We start from the raw sequence: 21,030 nt of genomic DNA, 5'->3' as shown, positions 1-21,030 counted from the left end.
CTGTGTCACCCCACTTTTTCAGTTGCTTTTTTAAAAGTCTCGCTTCCGTCTTCTTCCACTTTCTCCCTGCAACCTTAGCGTACTTTGGGCCCATTCCCACTTACTGGAAAATCCATTTTCTGAACCAATTCCTGAAACTGGATGTGAAAAACGTAGTTCCCACTATGTTTGTGCCGGTTTCAGGAATCAGTTCAGAAATTGGCAAGAGCCGGGGGAAAGCTGAGGAGAAGGTTGCAAGGCTTTCGGCTTCTCTGCAACCTCCTTCTGGCTTCCCCAGCTGCAGGAAATTTTAAAAAAGATGCAGAGTGGCCAGTCAGCGGCCAAAGAAGCCAGTAAGGAGGCTGGAATGGGGATTTTGGGGCCAGGAGAGGCCAGTGATGGGAGGAGACGGGCTGCCAGTGGGAACCAGGGAGAATTCAAATCCGATTTGAATCCGCCTGGTTCACACTTGGGCTGAATTGATTTATTTCTAAATAAATCGATTCAGTCCAAAAAAGACTGCAAAAACTCAGCGTCTTTTTGACACAGGTTAAATGGGCAAAAAAGGGCATAAAGCATGCCCCCCCTTTCTGAATCGATTTCTAAAATCGGATTCAGTGGGAACCATGCCCTTTTAACCCGGATCCTGATCCCAATTTAAACATAGTGGGAACAAGGCCTCTAACTGTTGCAAATTGAACTCAGAGGGAAAAAGTAGTTTGTACTCAGTTAAGGGGGGAGATGAGGGATCAGAATCTTGCCCTTCCCAGTAGGCTTAGGCAAAAGCAAACTGCTGCAGCATCTCCTAGCTTGTGAGTTCTTCCTCCTTAATAAGTTTGGCCACATTGACAAAACTTTATTTTTGACAAAACTCTGATGTTTCCTGGCCTCATGTGTCCCAGCTATGAAATGTTGGAAGGTGTGCTATAATTCTGAGAATGGGTGTTGTAGCCCACAAGCTAACCTTTCCAAGCTGAGTCTCATGAGGCTGTTTTAGTGATGCTATGATTTTGTATTCTGTGTTAGTGGTTGGTTAACTATAAATCTACTCCCTCTGGCTTTTCTTCGCAAACGAAGATTCAGGAAGGACTCATCCCACACTTTCTACAAGCGCGTTGATGACTAAAAAGGCCAATCGGAGATAAACAAGTCCGGTTGCAGAAAGCATAGCAGAAAGTCTCCTTGGATGATGTTTCTGGGTTGTGGTTCTTTCTGCATTGTCATTTCTCTTCGAGACTCATTCGGCGTGAGTTTTCAAGAAAGGCTGCAGCACCGTGGATAGCGTGTCACCATGTCTCCCAATGCGAGGCCAGGGTGGACCATTGTTGGTGATCAATTTGGCCGAGCCTGAGATGTTGTTTCAGGGAGTCCTTGTATCTCTTCTTTGGGGCGCCCCTCTTACGCTGACCTGTGGCGAGTTCACCGTAGAATACTATTTTTGGGAGGCGATGGTCCTTCATCCTGGAAACGTGTCCTGCCCAGCGCAGCTGCATCCTCAATAGCATGGCCTCAATGCTAGTGATCCCTGCTTGCTTAAGGACAGCAACATTTGTCACATAGTCAGTCCAGTGTTGTATTGAAAATTATCTGCTGAGTGTAAGGAATTTATCACATGGGAGCGAAAGCGCCCAAATCCTGTGGATAAATGAGGTTTAAATCCTGGGAATATCCTGCAAGAACGGGATTGTTTTCAGACATGTTGGGCAATTTTGATATTAACCCAACATTAATCCATGCAGAAAGCCACAAAATCGCACCGGTTTTTAACTTCAGGATTTTCCTGAAGTTAGAAAGCTGCGTGATTTTGCGGCTTTTTGCATGGGTTAATGTCGCGTTAATGTCCAAATCATGCAATGTCATCTGAAAACAATCCCGCACGTGCAAGATATTCCTGGATTTAAACACTCTTCATCCACAGGATTTGGGCACTTCCCTCTCATGTGATAAACTCCTAAATTTGTTTAAAACTAAGAGAAACTTCATGGATGGAGAAGCTGTCTAGATTTATCTTCTTCCTTTGCTGTGGAATTTAATGTCCAAAAAGAGTGAAAGAATAATTTATAACTAAACAAATTATAATAAATAATAATAAGTAATAAATATTATAAAACAAACTACTATAGAAAAAGATGATGGCAAATTATTTGATCTAATTTTAAACTTTTTATATCTCACCATTCCACCTATATTTGCCTATGGAGGCTGGCCATGTAAGTTAAAGCATGATACAAACTTCTTCAAAACAAACAAATAAATGGCATTATTAAAACATTAATTTACAACAAATTGAAAAGCAGTTCAAACATAATACAGACTATATTAAAAATCCTACTTTCTGTGATATATAACCTAGGATATAAAGAAAATGCCCTCCATACGCGAATGGTGCCGTGGTGTGGGGGAGAGAGACAGCAAGTTCCATGCTAGAGATCATGCAGATGAGAACTGAAAATGGATCTGCCATCATCAAAATCCAATTACACAAATCTGTGGTGCAAGCCATCGATCTGGAGAGCGAGCACATGTAAAATAATATACATTAGAGCTAAATAGCAACTTAATGTCTATACTAATGGAGTGTGACTGCCAGTGACTAATTCAGAAAAGGGTTGTCATGGTGGATGGCTCAAAGAAAACATTAACCTATTGAACAACAGCTGCGAAAAAAGCAAATGCTATGTTAGGCAACATTAGGAAAGGGAACAAAAATCATACTGATTATCCTGCAATATCACTGTACAATTCTACAGTCAGCCACACTTGAAATATTGTGTACAATTCTGAGCATGGCATTCCTAGAGCAGATCTTCTAGAACATGGACAACTGCAAAAAATGGCAACAAAGGGGACATCTACACTGTAGAAATAACATAGTTTGAAACCACTTTAGCTGCCATGGCTCTATCCTACAGAATCCTGTGATTTGTAGTTTTGTGAGGCACCACCAGCATTCCTTGGCAGAAAAGACTAAAGACCCTCTAAAACTACAAATCCCAGGGCTCCATAGGATGGAGCTACAGCACTTAAATAGATATCTAACTGCATTATTTCTACAGTGCAGATAAACCCTTAAAGAATAACAAAGGGTTGGAGCCACTTTCCTAGGAAGAAATGATACTATGCTTAAAACCTTTAAGCTTTATAACAACATTAAGAAGGAACAGAGGTGTTCTCTGCATGGGCCAAAAGGCCCAAGGTCCCCTGGTCTCATGTTGTCTAATTCAGTTGATGCAGGCCAAAACCCCGGAAAGAAACCCTATCTAGAAGCAGATCAAGAGGATCCAGCCTGACTCTGGCGTAAACAGCCTTTGCTATTGTTATTAACCACCTTTGAGTTGAATTCTACTCATGGTGACCCTGTGAATAAGACATCTCAAAGACTCCCTATTTTCCACTGCTCTGTTTAGTGTTTAGGGGCTTTGGCCCCATATAGACAGGTCAAAATAAAGTTGCTTCGGGTCACATTGGAGGGATGCTGTTTAAATGATGCATGTGTACTAAGAGTCCAGAAGTTGCACCAAAGCTGCACTCCAGTCCTTAGTACTGGATCATGGTTTTGGTGTTTTTCTCGCGCTGTGACTGAAAATTTTAATTGCGATTTAATAATAACAGCATGATTGTCACGGGATAAACTCCATTTAAACTTCCAATTTTCTTCCATGTGATAAAGTCCCTAGGTCCTGCAAAGTCATACCTGTGACTTCCTTAATAAGAGTCCATACATCTCATCTAGCATGCAGCCTTCCTCTCTTTCTATTTCCCTCCATCTTTCCTAGCATTATTGTTTTTCCAGTGAGTCATGCCTCCTCACGATGTGGCCAAAGTACAATAGCCTCAGATTAATCGCCGACTTAATTAACCTGATTAAGCCTCAGCTTAATAAATGGTTAATCATCTTAATAAAACAGCCTTGTTTGTTGTTGTGTGTCTTTGCTTTGATCTTATGGTGACCCTAAAGTAAACCTATCATGGGGTTTTCTTGGCAAGATTTGTTCAGAGGAGTTTTGCCATTGCCTTCCCCCTGAGGCTGAGGCTGAGAGCATGTGACTTGCCCAAGGTCACCCAGTGGGTTTCATGGCCCAGTAAATTTCTTCAGAGGGAGTTTGCCATTGCCATCCTCTGGGGCTGAGTGTGACTTGCCCAAGGTCACCCTTGGGTTTACATTACATGGCTGACATGGGATTTGAACCGTTCTCCAGATTTATAGCCAACACTCAAACCATTGCACCACACTGGCTCTCCAAACAGCCTTTACCCCAGGGTAATTTGCCCCTGGTTTTCTGTTGTGTTTCTAGGAAACTCCATGGCAAAACTGGGCTGTTTAAGCACATACCCACCCACCCCACATCACCATGTCTGACATAGAAACGTGGTGCCTGGCTGAACCTATGTGGCCAGGCATCCCATTTCCATGTCAGACATGGCAATGAGGCAGGGGTCTTCTGAGTGAAAGCAATGGCAAGGCAAGGTGGGGCGTACGTGCCAGTCGTGGGTGTGAACACCCGGGACCGACCCAAGTGAGGAGCACTGGGCCCAGGAAAGTATGGCCTTGTTGGCCCATGTTTTCCTGTTCCCTCCACTCTGCTCAGCCCCACAGTCTTAAATCAGGATGGCCAGATGTCCCCACCGTGAAAGAGGACAAGGCACGACGATATGCAGAACATTCAAGAAAAATGTCAAAATGCCAAAATAAAAGCTGAAAACACTGATAGAAATATAAAGTCTTGCTTCTTCATCATGCTTCGAATAGCAGCCATTTAAAAAATTCCTCCTGGACAGAGGGTTGAAATGGAGGACATGCCCTGGAAAAAGAGGACCTCTGGTCACCCTGTCTTAAAACACTCTCCCTCCAAAGTCAGTCTTCTTAAACTTATATGGGAGCTCACTTTATTTTAGACTGCATCTTTTTGGGAAAATGTGATTGTTAAAGAAGGTGAGATTATGTGTCCACACTGCAGACAATAATTCAGTTTGATACCGCTTTAACTGCCATGGCTCTGGTGTGGAATCCTGGGATTTGTAGTTTGTTGTGACACCAGAGTTCTCTGACAGAGAATGCTACATGCCTCCCAAAACTACATATCCCAGAATTCCACAGCACTGAGCCATGGCACTTAAAATGGTCTCGAACTGGATTATTTTCTGCAGCTCATAAATTGCCATAATTTAAATTTAAGATTGGTAAACTTTCGCCTACAGACCAGGGCAAACACTAGAAGAAAATCCTGGCAAGTATATAAGCAGGGCCAATAAACAGGTTGTGTTTAAACTACAACCCCCAGTGAGCCCTTTGGTCTCGCGAGAATGAGACCTTGGCTGGCGCAAGGCTCCCAGTTTGCGCAGGCGCAGTGCGCTTTCCCCTTTCCATCGTTGGCAGAGGTCGAAAATGGCGGCGCTGAGGGTAAGCGGGCCCTGTTTGTAGAATCTGTTGCCATCCTCTGCGGCGCTCACCTTTAAGGCGCCATGGGGCGGTGGCTCTTGCCCTGGGAGGCCTTGTGCGTCGCCAGGGGACATTATTTGTTGCCTTTCGTCTATTCTAGTCGGGATATAACGTGTCGCTTCTCTTGCCTCCCTCTTTTGTATGTGTGTGTGACGTTTGCAGGAACGGCCTTGCTCAGTTTGCCTTCCTTTTTGCAGGTCCCTCTGGGAGAGGAAAAGAGGAGAGGACTCCCATGGCTACCTTCTGGGGAAGGCCTCGCAGTGAGTATATAGTTTTAAAGGGGCGAGGGAACTTAGCTGTTATGTGCCTTCATAGAGTTGGAAGAAACCTCAAGGGCCCTGATCCAGTCCAACCCCTTTATTCTGCCATGCAGGAACTCCCAATCAAAGCATCCCCATTGACAGATGGCCATCCAGCCTCTGCTTAAAGACCTCTAAGGAAGGAGACTCTACTACACTCCCAGGAAAGAGTGTGTTCCACTGTCGAACAGCCCTTACTCTCAGGAAGTTCTTCCTAATGTTGAGCTGGAATCTCTTCTCCTGTAGCTTGCATCCATTGTTCTGGGTCCTGTTCTCTGGAGCAGCAGAAAACAAGCTTGCTCCCTCCTCAATATGACATCCCTACAAATATTTAAACAGGGCTATCATATCACCTCTTAACCTTCTCTTCTCCAGGCTAAACATCCCCAGCAACCTAAGTCTCTCTTTACAGAGCATGGTTCCCAGACCCTTCACCATTTTGTTTGCCCTCCCTTGGACACGCTCCAACTTGTCAACATACTTTTTGAATGTGGTGCCCAGAACTAAATACATTATTCCAAGCAAGGCCTAAACAAAGCAGAATAGAGTGGCACTACAGTATTACTTTCTTTGACCTACAGATGCTATACTTCCATAGATGCAGCCTAGAATTGCATTGGCCTTTTTAGCTGGTGCATCACACTGTTGACTCATGTTCAACTTGTGGGCTGCTAGAACTCCTAGATCCCTTTCACCTGTAGTCTTTTTACTTGAAATTTGGTAACACATTCAGCCTGGCTTGTCAGAGAGCTCTGGTGCCTCACTAAACTACAAATCCCAGGATCCAGTAGGATGGAGTCCTGGCAGTCTTCTTAAGCCAGGTGACCCCCATCCTCTAATGTCATTTCTAATTTATGGTGACCCTAAGAAGATTTTGGGTTTGTGTGGCAAGATTTGTTCATAGGAAGTTTGCCGTTGCCTTCCCCTGAGGCTGAGGGAGTGTGACTTTAAACTAGTTCTGAGTTTAAAGCAGCATAACTGTATCTGAAGGCATAGAGTAGAGCATCCAGCAAAATGGCTGTGTCTTGTTTGCCTGTGAAACTCTTTTGCCTTCTATCTAGGATTTGCTGATCTTGTAACTGGTGTTCTGTCTAGATGTTGTGGACTGATATCAGTATCTGAATGAAAGGAATGGTATTCGGTTACTATAATCAAGCTTTTATTGAAGGGTTGATCAAAATCTGAGTTTTAAAAAAATAATGGTCATTAATGGTTTCATTAATAAAAACAGATTTCATAATTTTTATAGCAGTTGGTAGGAGCCTAGGCCAAAGGTAGATTACCACACTAGGCTCTTATAGTGCTGCTATTCCACTTTGACTGCTCTGGTTGCCCCCTGTTGCATTCTGGGATTTGCAGTTTATGGAGGGGCATTTAGAATTCTCAGCCAGAGAGCTCTTAGCCCTCACTGAACTACAATCCCCAGACAAGCCAGGCTGAATGCCTCACCAAATTTCAAGTTACAGGATGGAGTCATGCCAGTTAAAGTGGTGTCAAACTTCTTTATTTCATCGCAGTTTGGGTGCATTCTATGTTAACAGCAATTTATGGAGATAGGAGATAACCAGTCCTATTCTACAGGTCATGTACATGAAGTACAGTGGACCCTCCCCTTACACAGGAATCTGTTCCGGATCCCTCTGCATAAGGGGAAATCCGTGTGTGCTGGAGCCCCATTAGAAGTAATAGGGCTTGTGGCCGGGGTGTGTAGTGGCGCATGTGTGCACGTGCCCAATTACTTCTTCCGGGGCGCACGAGGGGCTTTTCCGGTGCAGCTTTCAGCTTATGCCAAAAGCTGCGGGTGCACTGTATGTACTCTCTTAAGGCCTTGCCTCTCTAAGTACATAGGTGGAGAAAGCAAACGAAGAGACAGATGGAGTAGATAAGAACAAGGGGGAGAAGTCTGGATTTAAATGCAAGGGATTCCATTTTTTGGTGAATTGAAAATGAATCTGAAAAATTACTTAGTGTGTGCTGCCTTGTAATGAAATTCATATGCATTAAGGTAGTGTGGTGTAGTGGTTTGAGTGTTGGACTATGCCTCTGGAGGCCAGGGTTCGATTCCCAGCTTGTCCGTGAAACCCACCGGATGACCTTATGCAAGTCACACTCAGTCTCAGAAGAAGGCAGTGGCCAACCTCCTTTGAACAAGGCACACAACAACAAACAATAATGTATTTCTGTTTAAAGGATGATTAAATAGATGTTTTCTCATTAGTCATTTAAACTGATTTAGAGCATTATGTAGTCCTTCAGGAAAGAAATGTAAATCAGATAAAGGTAGGAAGAGTAATACGTGGGGAGAGGTTGTGCTAGTGACAGCAACAGCTTAAAATTTTGTTCAATAAGGTTTGAATGTCTGTTTTTGCAGTCATTCACTGCACTCCCAGTGCCAAATCTTCCAACTAGATAGGAGAAAAAGAGGAGGGACTGAGTTGGCAGAAAAAGACTGTAAAGGGAAATGTTTTTGTCAGAGGCTTTATTAACAGATATGTCTGTAACATAAAACAGCTCAAGGGTGTGTTGACTGGAGAGCAACAAGGTTGTCCCATAGCCACTTCCCATTAAAATGCTGAGGTTTTGTGTAGTGTCCACTGGGTGTCAGTACTGGGATGAGAGATTAATATTTAGTGGCTAGAGCAAAACTTTCATTTTGGTGTGGGCTGTTGGTCCAGATTGTATGAAGCTGAGCTAGTGATGATACAAAGTTATCCCTGTCTGAAAAGGAGAATCTTTCTGCTTGTGGAGTTGTGTATTCTGAAAGCTCAGCTTCAGGAAAATCTGAATTGTGTCACATAGTTTATGTGTACAGTTGTTGCTGACACTGCCTGTTCTCTTCTTAGGCTACATGTCCCTCTCTGACAGACATACCAAGACAGGCAGTCATGAAGATGTAACATTTCATCACGTTAACATGAAAACACAGCAAATTCCTTTCGCCAAGAAGATGAAGTCTGTGTCAGCCACATATTCATGATTTGTTTACCCAGTGGTGAGTCTGCTCCTGCTTTTTTAGCCTCTTAAGGGTAACACATACATAGCATCCAGTGAGTCTGACTGCCCCAGCAGCAAACACAGGCTCTTTGTGTGACTACAGCATGGCAGCTGCACACTGTTGATACTGGGAAGTAGGAATGTGAAAAAAACCTTGCAGTTGGTGAGCCTTTGGTTAAAACAGGCCATCTCAATGCTCTGAGACAAGTTGATGAGGATTCTCTGAGCTTGTGAGAGTTTTGTCTCATGTGTTTTTTTGCAATTTGTGCAAAAGTCTGTCTGAAGGATTGGTGTCTTTGTCCTTTGCAAAGCTTAACACACAGAGAAAGCACAAAGGAACAGGCTGATTGAGCAAAAAGATGAGATTAACCCAACCTATTAAATAGCATGTGAGACAAGGCAACATTTATTCATTATTAAAGTTTATGGGTTTACAAAAGTTTGTAAAAATCAGTCTATAAAATGCACAAACCTCTCAGACCACTGAAGTGTGCTCACCCTAGCAAACAGAAAATGGTGCTTTTGGGGGGGGGGGTTCCACATTTTCTCATTAACTGCATTAGGACAAAGCAAGCCATGAAAAGGAATTCTTGAAAGTAAGCCCAGTAAATTTGGAAAGCAGCTCTTTGCTTCTTCTCTACTTTCCCCAGCAACCATATCTCTCTGATCTTGAGAGCTAAAAGCATAGCCTGAAATCAGAACAAAAGTTGAAATTCAATAAAGACCCCATTGTTCCTGTTAACATGGCTTTTGGGTTGCCTACATCTGAAACATTTGGTTTTGTTTTTAAGGTGAAAGATGATTTCCTGTAAAAGGTGTATTTTTTTTTCTTGAGGCACACTGTTGAATGCCCTGAAGCAAGGAAAATGAAATAGGCATTTGTTGTGTTATATGATTGCTGCTCTTAATCATAAGTCTCTATCAGGGGTAAATGATCCAGATGGCAAACAGTGGGTTGTTGAGTGTAGCAGACTACCATCTAAACTCATTTGGGGGGTGTAGTGAAGGCCAAATGAAGATATGACTTCAAGTACATTTTTAATTGTGTGCTTGCTATTAGCTGCTGCTTTGTTTACAAAACACAGCTAAGAAGTGTGTGTGTATGGAAGATCTTCAGCCATGTTCCTGCCAAAATATTACCCACTCCATTAGCTGGTGTTTCCCCTAATTTTAATCATTGTAAAATTGTGGCACATAGGCTTTTTGTTGGTTGGTTCAGGGTTTTTAGGGGAGAGTTTTCCAATGGGGGAATGATGTGGGGAAAGGGTGAACCCCCTCCCTCTCTGGTCCTGCAGCTGCTCTTGGTAAACAAGGATATAGCCAGACACAAGCACACAATTCAGAAATGTGCTCAAAGTCACGTCTAGTTTGATCCTGAGAAGAAAGCTGTGATGAACCCAGATGGGGATGGCAGATGGTAAACTGATTTGTAACCGTTTTTCAAATGTCCAAATTTATTTTTCTAAAGGAGTTTAAAACCTAGTTTAAATGTAATGGGAAACTGTAGTTTGTTGCTGCATGAAAAAGCTGCATACAAATACACAGGAAACACCCCCTTTTAAATGACTGATAAGTTACTTTGTTTTGGATGTAATTGAAACTGGCTTGTTTAAAAACACAGCTGAACTACTTATGACTGGAAAACAGATTGGAAAAATGCAAACTTGAAGCTCACCATGGCTGATTCAAGCAGCAAGAAACCATGGCTTCCTGTTATGTCTGAAGTAAACCAATATGTATGTTGCAGACATAGAGGGTGGGTTCAGTAAGTGAGTAAATCCCCTCAAGAATATGAGATAGTTTTTAGATTTTTCATGATGTAGATATACATGCTAGAGCAGCCCTTATCAATGTGGTGCTCTCTGGGTGTTTGGGGCTGCAATTCTAGAAAGCTGCTGCAAGCATGGCCAGTGGAAAGGGAATGATGGGAGTTTCAGCCCCAAATAGCTAGACAATACTGGATTTGAATAAGCTATAGAATGTCTTTAAATGTACATTGAATCACACACAATTCTTGTGTTTGAAATGAATAAACCTTGCTGCTAGCATTCCCAGTCAAATGAATATCTTAATTCCTCAAATGTCTTGCTTATTCCAGGGGCATGTAAATAATGTAAGGCTAGTGAAGTCATTTGAAATGAATTTTTGCAGTGTAATTGTTGGTACTGACTTTGTGACTGTTCTTGTAACAAAGTAATGATACTAGTAAAGATCTTATGCACAGAATGGTTAAGTTGTCACGAGTACTAACCATTTTTAAATTACGTAGTAAGATCCATTCTCCTTCAGATTGGACTTTTCTTTCTTTAAAAATTCATCTATAATGTCAGGTCTCTATTTTTTAAAAACTTTGCTGTTTAAGAAAAAAATAACTTGAAATGGTGTATATTTTAATAAATGAAATAAATGTTTTTGGGTCCACAGAGAACAGATCATTACCTGCATTTGGAGGTGCACTTCAGAAATAACATCTATCTAGTTTGAACACAATGATTGTTTTCCATTGGATTGTGTCAGAGGTAATGACCATACCCTCTATGTCTGTTCAGTGGGCCTGCCATATCTATAGGGTTTTGTTCCAAGACCCCATGCAGATACTAAAAAACATGAATGCCAAAGTTGCTTATTTAAAATGGCGTAGGAGAGCAGTGGAGGCAGTAGCAAGCCCTGGCTGACGGGTGCACAGTCTTCAAGCTTCCTAGAGGTAGAGGAGCCTGAACAATGCACACCTGGCAGCCAGTGTGTTGCCAGGCTGTGCAAGTGAGCGGGAGAGTCACTGAGTGAGGGTGATTTGAGTTCCTTTCTTCTCCCTCTATATAAGGGCACTTGCTTTATTAGATCTCTTCTACTTTTGTTTTTGTTTTTCAAACATTTTGAGTCCACAGTTGGTTGAATCCATATTTTCAGAGCCCTTAATGTGCTGTATATATTGTGAGAGTCAGATGGTGTGGATGTTGATGTCTTGCACAAGGAGTAGGAGACCCAACATCTCAAGTATTCTGAGTAACCTTGGGTGAGTCAGTGTCTTTCAGACTTAACTGCCTGACAGAATTGTGAGGAGGAAAAAAAAGGATGTGTGTGTGTGTGTAATACTCTATCCTACCTTAGATAGAGTTAAATTGGGATATATTTGTAATAAATAAAAATAATTGGCAATAAGTACAAAGATTGATCAGCTTAGGACTTCAGTGACTGATCTACTGTTAATTTGTTTCTCTCAGTCAATCTTTTGGAAGCCTGTGATGTGATGTTATCCCTGTCTGAAATCTCAGCTATGAGGGGAAAATGAGTATCAACTGAGGCTTTTCCTTTTTTTTCTTTCTCACAGTTGTCTTGGATAGCAATTACTTAATTACACTAAAATGATACAAATGAGATGGAATCATTCTATCTTTCTCCAGGTGTGTGGGAGGCAGCATTCAACAGGTGGTTTACCTTTTCTAGCCATGAGTCTTTTAACTTTGGTCCAAAACACACTGCAGAAACAATCCAGTTTGAGACCACTTTAACTGCCCTGCCTTAGTCCTAGGGAATCCTGGGAATTGTAGTTTATTGTGATATCAGAGCTCTCTGTCAGAGAAACAAAACAAACAAGCTTCATTTACAACTGTAAGCTAATTTGCCCCCACCAATCTGGGTACTCATTTTAGCTACCTCGGAAGGATGCAAGCCTGCGTCTTGAACTCGCAGTCGCAACCTTATGGTTTTGAGTGAGTAGCTGCAGTACAGGCATTTAACCACTGTGCCACCGGGGTTAAATGTCTCACAAAACTACAGTTCCCAGAATTGCCTAGCATTAATTCAGGGAAGTTAAAATGGTCTCAAACTGGATTATTTCTGAAGTCTGGTTTGGACCTGTGTCACTGATTTAAGATGCAAATTGATGGATTTGTTTTTGGGTGCAGTGCAGTGCTGACACACCTTTTCCCGTATACTGCCTACAGTTGTTTCTGTATATTACCTTTTGGAGGAAAAAAGTGCAGAAGTAAAGATTCAAGATAATTTTTTCTGTATCTCATTGCTGATCTTCGAGAACTCTTAGGTCAGTGAAAGGATAGTAGATACCTGTGATCCTGGAGAGATGTTCCCAATCAGAACAGACAATACTGGGCTAGAATAACCAGTGATCTGGGTTTGGTATAAAGTAGCTTCCTGTGCCTGTTCCAACAACCAAAAACCGTACCATCAGGCCACTTTTAGCATATCAATTTGGTTGTCACCGAATTCTTGAAGATGGAAGAAGATTCTGAAGGATATTCTAGGAGCACCAACTGTAATAGGAAGTGCTGCTCAGATCTCATGGATGTCCCTATCACTCCAGATGAACATTTGTGTGTCTATGTGTATAAATCATTGCTGATCATTTTGTTCAGAACCCCCTGGCAAGCTATTGAAATTTCATAGGGTTTCATGAAATATAGTTTGTATATACAGTGCTTCCTCGGGTTACGAAATTAATTCGTTCCGCGGCCGCTTTCGTAACCCGAAAAGCCTTCGTAAGCCGAAATGCCATAGGCGCTAATGGGGAAAAGCCGCGATTCCGTGCGAAAAAGCCGAAAAAAGCACCAAAATTTTTTTCGTAACCCGAAAAAACATTCGTAACCCGGAACAATTATTTCCTATGGGATTTTTTCGTATCCCGGAAATTTTGTAACCTGGGTATTTCGTATCCCGAGGTACCACTGTATATGGTTAGGGGTGGGAGGAGGTGAGTATAGAGCTGTCTTTTAGCTTCATGGCTATAGCAAGAGATTATTGTTTCCTTGCTGGTAAAACACCTTTTCTTGATCACCTCATTCTTTGTGATCTCTTGCAGTCCTGGCTTAGAGATGGAAAGAGATGTGGGGAGGAAGAGGACCAGCACTACATGATAGAATGATGTCACATCCTATATGACAGTGGAACATCCTTGGAACTATTAATTCTAGAGGGATTTCTGTTTCTCCGGTTACACAGCATGTCCAAGGGATTTGGGGACTGCAAGTTGCTCATCCATTCTCTAGTAAGTAGTATGCCCCATACCTCTTACTGGATATTTGATAATTTAAACACCTACTTTCAGAATATGGACAGTGTTACCCCTCGCCCCCAGCCCCCAGTATTTCATTTTGAAAAATCCATGACTGTTAACCAAACTTTCTGCCCAGCAGATATCATACTGTAGGTAAGTGGGCAGAAACCTTCTGTGTGCATGTCCCTACATGCGCAATTATTTTTCAGATGGAAGTGTGGCAAGTGTTAAGCAGAGTCTTTGTTTGATGCAAATAACTTGCAGTAATGTTCTGCACATAATTGCTTTTGTTGTGCCATGTGTGGGTGTCTTAAATATCACATTATTGGCACAGTCTCAGGGTTGTTTAGGCGAGGCATGGAATATATTGAAGAATGAAGGTCTGCTAACTCTTGAGATTGGATAAACAACAAAAGAATTGATGGGCTTGGAATATAAAGCCAAGGCAACATTTTGAGTGTTTTTAATTCTTTCATACACATTGATTATGAAACATTTTTTAAAAAGGAAAGGGGCATGGCAAAACTCAAATGCATGAATAAAAAGAAACTGATTTATTTCTTTCCAGTCAAATCCATTTTTTTAATCTGGAGGATTTGACTTCACATTTTATTAAAAGTGTTTCATTTTGTAACCTGATGCGGTGTCTTAGATGTTAAAATGTCAGTTCTGATTATCATAAGGTCAGAAGGTTGACAGTTTGAGGCTCAAGGGCCTCATGATGAGGTGAGCTCCCATCACTAGTCCCAGCTTCTGCCAACCTGGCAGTTTGAAAGCATGCAAGTGAATAGGTACCACTTTGGTGGGAAGATAACAGCGTTTGGTGCAGTCATGCTGACCACATGACCACCGGAATCATCTTTGGACAACGCAGGCTCTTCAGCTTAGTAATGGAGATGAGCACCATCCCCTACAGTCAGGTACGACTGGACATTTCTGTCAATGGAAAACCTTTACCTTTATAACCATAAGAATGGAATACTTTTCAGCAGTGTAGAACGGTTATTATTTGTAGTGTGGACTAGCTTCTTTTTTTTCCACTGCTGAAAATAAAACTTAATTCCACAAAATGCAGTGCAGTTGGCCCTCCACATTTGCAGCTTTGATTTTTGCGGATTTTATTAATATGTTCTCTCTAGGAATCTCTAGGTCCTCCAGTGTGACTCTGTTGTCAACTTCTGCCAAAAGTCACACTAGAAGACCTGGAGAGAACGCTTCCCTAGGTATTTCTAGGTCCTCCAGTGCAATTTCATGATCAACTTCTTGCAGATCTTGACAATAGAATTGACTTGGAGGACTAGAGACTCCTAGAGAGGTGTTCTCTTAGGTAAAAAAAAAAAATGTGGTTTTTTTTTTAATTTGTCATTTCCCACTTCCACCAAGAACTTGCACGCCTAGCCCAGTGAATGTAGAATGCCCACTGTATCGTATTGTAGATAGACTAGCCTAGGAAAGTGGAATGCATGGTCACCAGATTGTGTACTCCAACTCCTATCTCTGCCCCCACTGGGGCCACACATTTCCCTGTTGTGGGCTAGTTCATGGTGAGTTTCCATTGTCCCTCTTGACCACACACTTCAGGCCTCGTGTCTCAAAATATTTAATTTCAGTTTCACAATGGTCCCTGATGTGTCCTATTCCCACTTGGAGTTTTGGTGTCTCATTTTTGTACAAAAATGATGTGGTCCCTGTTTGACTGCTGATAATCTATTTAGTAAAGTTTGTATTCCAGAAATTAAAAGTTATATGTTGTGTATCACACTTACAATGAGGCTCCTTGTTTTGGTCCAGTTGTGTTTTGTTACGGGGGGGGGGGGGGTCTATTAATCTCAGCTATCTATGAATGAGCACTCCATAGGATGCTGCTGACAAGTCAGCTTGATTTCCTTTTCTCCTTTTTTGTGTTGTAAAGCATGGCCAGAGCAGCTGAATGGCACAGTTGCATCAGCAGAGGTTGGACTAAGTTAGGTACATAACAAGGTTCCATCTCATCTAGTCTGGCATTTTGTTGCCAACAGCAGCCAGGTTCCAGATGCCTCCGGAGGTTAATAAGCCAATAGGGAGCCAACCACTGCGCCCTGTGATTGTCTTTAGCATTTGATATGTTTATCTTAATTCGTGGTGCCTTTAAAAAGATCAAATTTGAATGTTTAGCTGTCCACTTCCTGCTTGACAATGCCCTTGTGTTCAGTGCTGTTTCTCTTAATTCCACTATCTTTTCCCCTTTATAGGTGCTCATTTTTAACCAGAAGTGCCTGGAAATATGGGGCCATCCTGCCACGTTTTCCCCGTGTGCATTTAACAATAAAGCAAATTGATCAGAAAGACCTGTATGTGCAGTCTTTTATCTCATTAAAAGCATGTAGCTCTACAAATTCAGATTAAATTATTTTTAGGCCCTAAGGGTTTTCACCAAAAAAGGGTTCCAGCTTTGTGCCAGAATGAAGCAAGCATTGGTGCTAGTTGGAATCCAAGGGGAGGATATCTTACAAGCAGGCTATCACAGAGTAATCCCTCTCCAAGATCCTGATGCTCAAACACATTTAGAAAGTGGTAGCTATGAAGACCCTGCAAGAGACTTGATTGCAGTTCTTCAATAAACAAAAATAATAAATCTGAAGGGGGGAATTTTTTTTTCCTTTTAGTACACTGTTGAGTAACTTATACATTTTAAAAAATAAATTAAATATTCTTGCCAGAGTCAAACTAGGCCACCTTTTAAAATGATTGATGCAGTTAAATGTTGAAACCGTTTCATCTACAAGATGATTGGCCTGTGCGTGTGGTGCAAAGATGGCATAGATTTGGAATAAATCTATGATTTTGTGTAGAAAACTAAGAGTGGAAAACTGGTTGGAGTATGATCAATCCTTGGTGTTTCAGGTGTTTTGGGCTTCATCTCCCAGAAACCCCAGCTTGACAAATGGCCAGGTATTCTGAGAGGTGATGTTCAAAACACTGAGAAACACTGCTCTAGTAACATCAGTAATATTCCTGCTTAACATTTGCACAGCACTAGTGGTAAAATGTTGAAGTGCAGACATTAGGACAATTCTTGTATACATGCCATCATCACCATGCAGGAAAGCCCAAAATGTAGGCAGATGTATGTGCCTGTCTATTCACGCAGCCACATTTGTACACACACAAAAGAGCAAAAATGCAGTTTACTAGAATCAGAACAATGAGATGGCAAAAAATGTAGCAGTTGGATCTTTGGGGCAGAGACTGGTGCTTTCATGGGAAAGGGTATACCCAGTGGTCAGGGTTTTATTGGAGACTGGCAAAGTGTAAAGATTAACCAGTGTACTTGCGTTGGAGGTTTGGAAAGATAACAGCTGGCAGTGTTGAGATAACTGTTTGTGTGCAGTCTCCTCCAGTAACCAACTTGTGGCTGTTTGGCTTAGCAGGAGGTGGAGATGTACCCCAGCACCATATGGCAGCCAGAGGAAAATGTTGCACAAGAAAGTAGTGCATACCTCCTTAACACAGTATCCCCAAAAGAACTTCCACTAGTGTAGGTTATGCTAGTGTAAGTCACAAGAGGATTCCCAACTGAGCATAAAGAGGAAGCTTGCTCTAAATTTTCCATGGTTTCTCTTTCCAGTACCAGGAAGTACCAGTGACACTATTCCAAAGTAAACCTGTTTCATTTTCCATCGAGGCAGGTAGTTGGAAAAGTTAATGGAACTAATTGCCCATTCAAGGCCAGAGCACTGCAAAATATTTTGCACGCCAAGACACAGGTGTGCAGAATAGTATATTTGCTAGGGGGAAAGTACCCTCCTGGCTACTGTGGAGACTAAGCTCATGAAGAATAAGAAACAAGTCCATTATCAAAATAGTTTTTTTTAAAGCCAGGTGTTGTACTCCTCCATTATACTATTGTATAGCACTTTGGGTATGATGCATGTATTGTGAGAGGTGGTGGCATTTCAAGGTTACCTCAAAAATCCTTACCTCTGTTAAGTTACCATTACACTGCCAAGTTAGGGTGGAGAGGGAGGTACTCTGAAAGCAAGTGGTTTGCCTGTGACAACTGATGTATTTGTAGCAGAGATTAACTTTGAACCAGGAAATTACTCTTAGCAGCTATGCTCTTATAAGCACATGATGACTCCTGATCACATTTAAGGGAACATTTGCTCTTGCCCAATTATTAAGGAAAAAAACAACTGTGGTGATCCAAGAGTATATACACTACTTTGATGCCACTTTAACTGCCAAGGTTTCATCCTCTGGAAACCTGGGGTAGCAATTTCTTAAAATAGTTGGAATTCTCTGCCAGAAAATCCTAAGGACCTCATTGAACTGCAGATCTTAAGAATCCATAAAATGGAGCTACAGCTCTTAATGTAGCGTAATGTGCTATAAATGTCCAACACCCAGCCCATTCCTGGGGTGTTTGGTTATTTTTGACACAAAGCACAGGGCATAATCTCCAGGATTGTCATCTCCCATCCATTCCCACAAATGGTTCAAAGCTCTTGGCCCCCTCCTCCCATGCCACTCATTCCTTTCTGTGTACTATCTTGCCCCCTACTTTATACTCAACTTTAGCCATAGGGGAGAAGAGTCCATTTTCTCCTCCCTGTTGCCTCACACCCACATGACAAAAGGAATGCACAAAGGAGAAAAGATCATTCAACATTTATGCAATTATCCAAAGTGGGAAAATGTTTCAGATTACACCCCCCCTTCCTTATTGTGCATCTTCAACCCTCCGTCTGTCACTAGCCACTGTCACTTTCCCGCAGAACAAAACTGACCTGCCACTGATCTCTGGGTTGCTATTTACACTTAATTATCTTGCAAACACCCTTTCTGATATGGCCAATGTTACCTGTGTTGCTTCCTTTGCTTTTGGGTGGCTAATTGTGGTTTAATTAGCTGAGAGGGAATTTTACCCTGTGTTTCAGGTACTGAAGTCAAAAGGTCACAACGCACCCACCTTTTTCAATACCTTTCTAGAGGCTTTGTGCACTCAGTTGCTACTTGATGCTATTGGTTTCTGGATAATGAAGTGATTCCCGTGTCCACAGCCTGCAGTCCTTGCTTTGGATGCTGAGGCAGACATCATCTGGGTTCAGTGTAAAAGAGGTTGCAACCTCCCTGTTCTAGAATGGCCTAATTATTTCACCTCTATTACCAAATACTAACAGTTATATCTACTTAATAACAGCTGCTAATATGTCTCAGCAGCTCAGTAATTCTAGAACATAATTTATTTATTCTAATATTGCTGGGAATAGAGCCTAAATATCTTAAAGGCACCAGATCCCATCTGCTCTTGGAAGCTATGTAGGGTTAGTCCTGGTTAATATTTGGATGGGTGGCTGCAGGTGATATAAGCTATAGTTCTTAGGAGGGCAATATTAAACCATCTCTGAGTTTTCATTGCCTAAAAAAACAAAATTCATAGGTCTGTTTAAGTTGACTGGTGACTTGAAGGCACAAGCACACAATGTGGCTGGGCATTCTATTGTGTGCGTGCACTGCTTTGTTTGAGACACTTAGATGATTAAGCTTGGCAGAAGAAACCATGTTATTGTTTTAATAATATACACATCTGATAGGTACATATTGTGAGTATCTGAAGTTGGTGAATACATATGAGTGTATCCCTGATTTATGTCAAGAATATATGAAAACCCAAGAGCCTGTGTTGATCAATGAATTGCATTCACTGAGATATATAAGAACAAAGTGCAGAAATACATTTTGTAAAATTAATCTGATTAGCATTCATATAAAGAATGCTGAGTTAAGTTTTGAAGCACTGTAATTCATGTATACTGAAGGCAAACCTGCATTTCTGTATGTGGAAAGGTTTAGACTACTTAACAATACCACTGGTTTTGAATTTGCACAAATCCTCATTCCCTTCCCACACTCTGATATTCATGATAGCAGCTTACAATCTATAGTTTTAAATTAGATTCCAGCTAGACATTGTAACAATATGCCTGCCTTATATGTATGCCTTCAAGTCATTTCTGACATATGGTGACTAAGGCAAATTATCATGGGCTTTTCTTGACAGAATTTATTCAGCAAGGGTTTGTCCTTGCCCTCCTCTGAGGGTGAGAGACTGTGACTTGCCCAGGATAACCCAATTGGTTTCCGTGGCCAAGTGGAGATTCAAACCCTGGTCTCCCAGTGTCCAAATGCAACACTGAAACCACTACACCACGCTGTCTCCCTGGGTCTGAATACTCCCTGAGAAATAAAAATTCCATGTAAAGTCGAAGGCTTTCATGGCCGGCATCCATAGTTTTTTATGGATTTTTCAGGCTATGGAACATGGCCACATAGCCCGAAAAACCCACAAAAAACTAAAAAAATTAAAATTCCTTCAAGTGGAAAAGCAGCAGTATTGGGGGGGGAGCATGCTAAGCAAGCCTCTTTTCTTTATTATACCAGGTTTCTTGCAAATACAGCGGCAAGGAAGATAGGTTTGAAAAATGTATGACTCCACTGAAATTAAGAAATTAGTCAGTGGTGGGAGAGCTCCTTGAGGCTAAGAGGCAAGTTAGTCTGATGCAGCAAAAGTCTTAGGTCTTAACACATTTTATTGGACTAGTCCATAAAATAAAGCCTGTTAATCATTAAAGTCTCAAGACTTGCACTCATTTTTGAGAAGGAATACAATTATACAAAAGGAAGGAAAAAATACCACCGTCCTAGCCCAAACAAAGAACTCTTAAGTCTCCAAAAAAAGAAGAAGGGAAATGATGTGCTGGTACCTAATCAGTTCCACCTTCTGTAGCAGATGGAAACATTTCACACTAATAGACAAGGAGCCTTCTTCGGCACATTGACTGGGCCTGAAAAAGTTAGGTTCAATTCAGTGGACAGTAAAAATTTTCCTTAAATTTTATTTTGCATAGGTGTATAGTGCTGTTGCATTCTGTCACACTGTAGTATTTTATGCCCTCCTCCCCATCCTTTAAGGTGTTCCAAAAACTTTCATGCTTGGACATTTTTACACTATCTAAGGAAATCTGCACCATAAAGATGTGGCGTTATCCATGAGTAATGGACTCATGAAGAGACGCTTATTACCTCTATTACATTATGTTAAATGTTTCATATTTACTTTACATTTAAAAGCACTGACTTTGTGAAGCAATGCCTCCAGTGCTGTCTTTACTGTGAGCCACTGAGTTTTCTCAAAGAGAAATGCAAATATATTGAATTCAACTTTTCTTGGCATAGATTTTCTTATTTAATAGTTGGGTATAAACACAATCCTGCAGCAGCTAATCATCAGGCCATCAGTAGCTTCCTTATCGCTGCTGAGGACA

At 41.6% G+C, this 21,030-nt stretch overlaps 1 long non-coding RNA gene and 1 other non-coding gene across 2 annotated transcripts; both read left to right on the top strand.

Moving 5' to 3' along the window:
- Positions 1–5,289: 5,289 nt before the first annotated feature.
- Positions 5,290–16,048, top strand: LOC121923590. Its single transcript, XR_006102405.1, has 6 exons — positions 5,290–5,380; positions 5,617–5,679; positions 8,562–8,710; positions 11,137–11,231; positions 13,529–13,714; positions 15,955–16,048. It is a non-coding gene; the product is annotated as an uncharacterized LOC121923590 (long non-coding RNA).
- LOC121924553 lies at positions 8,405–8,487 on the top strand. Its single transcript, XR_006102658.1, has one exon. It is a non-coding gene; the product is annotated as a small nucleolar RNA R38 (small nucleolar RNA).
- Positions 16,049–21,030: the final 4,982 nt, after the last annotated feature.

The sequence above is a fragment of the Sceloporus undulatus genome, chromosome 2, assembly GCF_019175285.1.
Source record: "Sceloporus undulatus isolate JIND9_A2432 ecotype Alabama chromosome 2, SceUnd_v1.1, whole genome shotgun sequence".
Taxonomy (NCBI): Eukaryota; Metazoa; Chordata; class Lepidosauria; order Squamata; family Phrynosomatidae; genus Sceloporus; species Sceloporus undulatus.
Note: the sequence above shows the minus strand (reverse complement) of the source record. Positions and strands in the feature narration are given on the sequence as shown.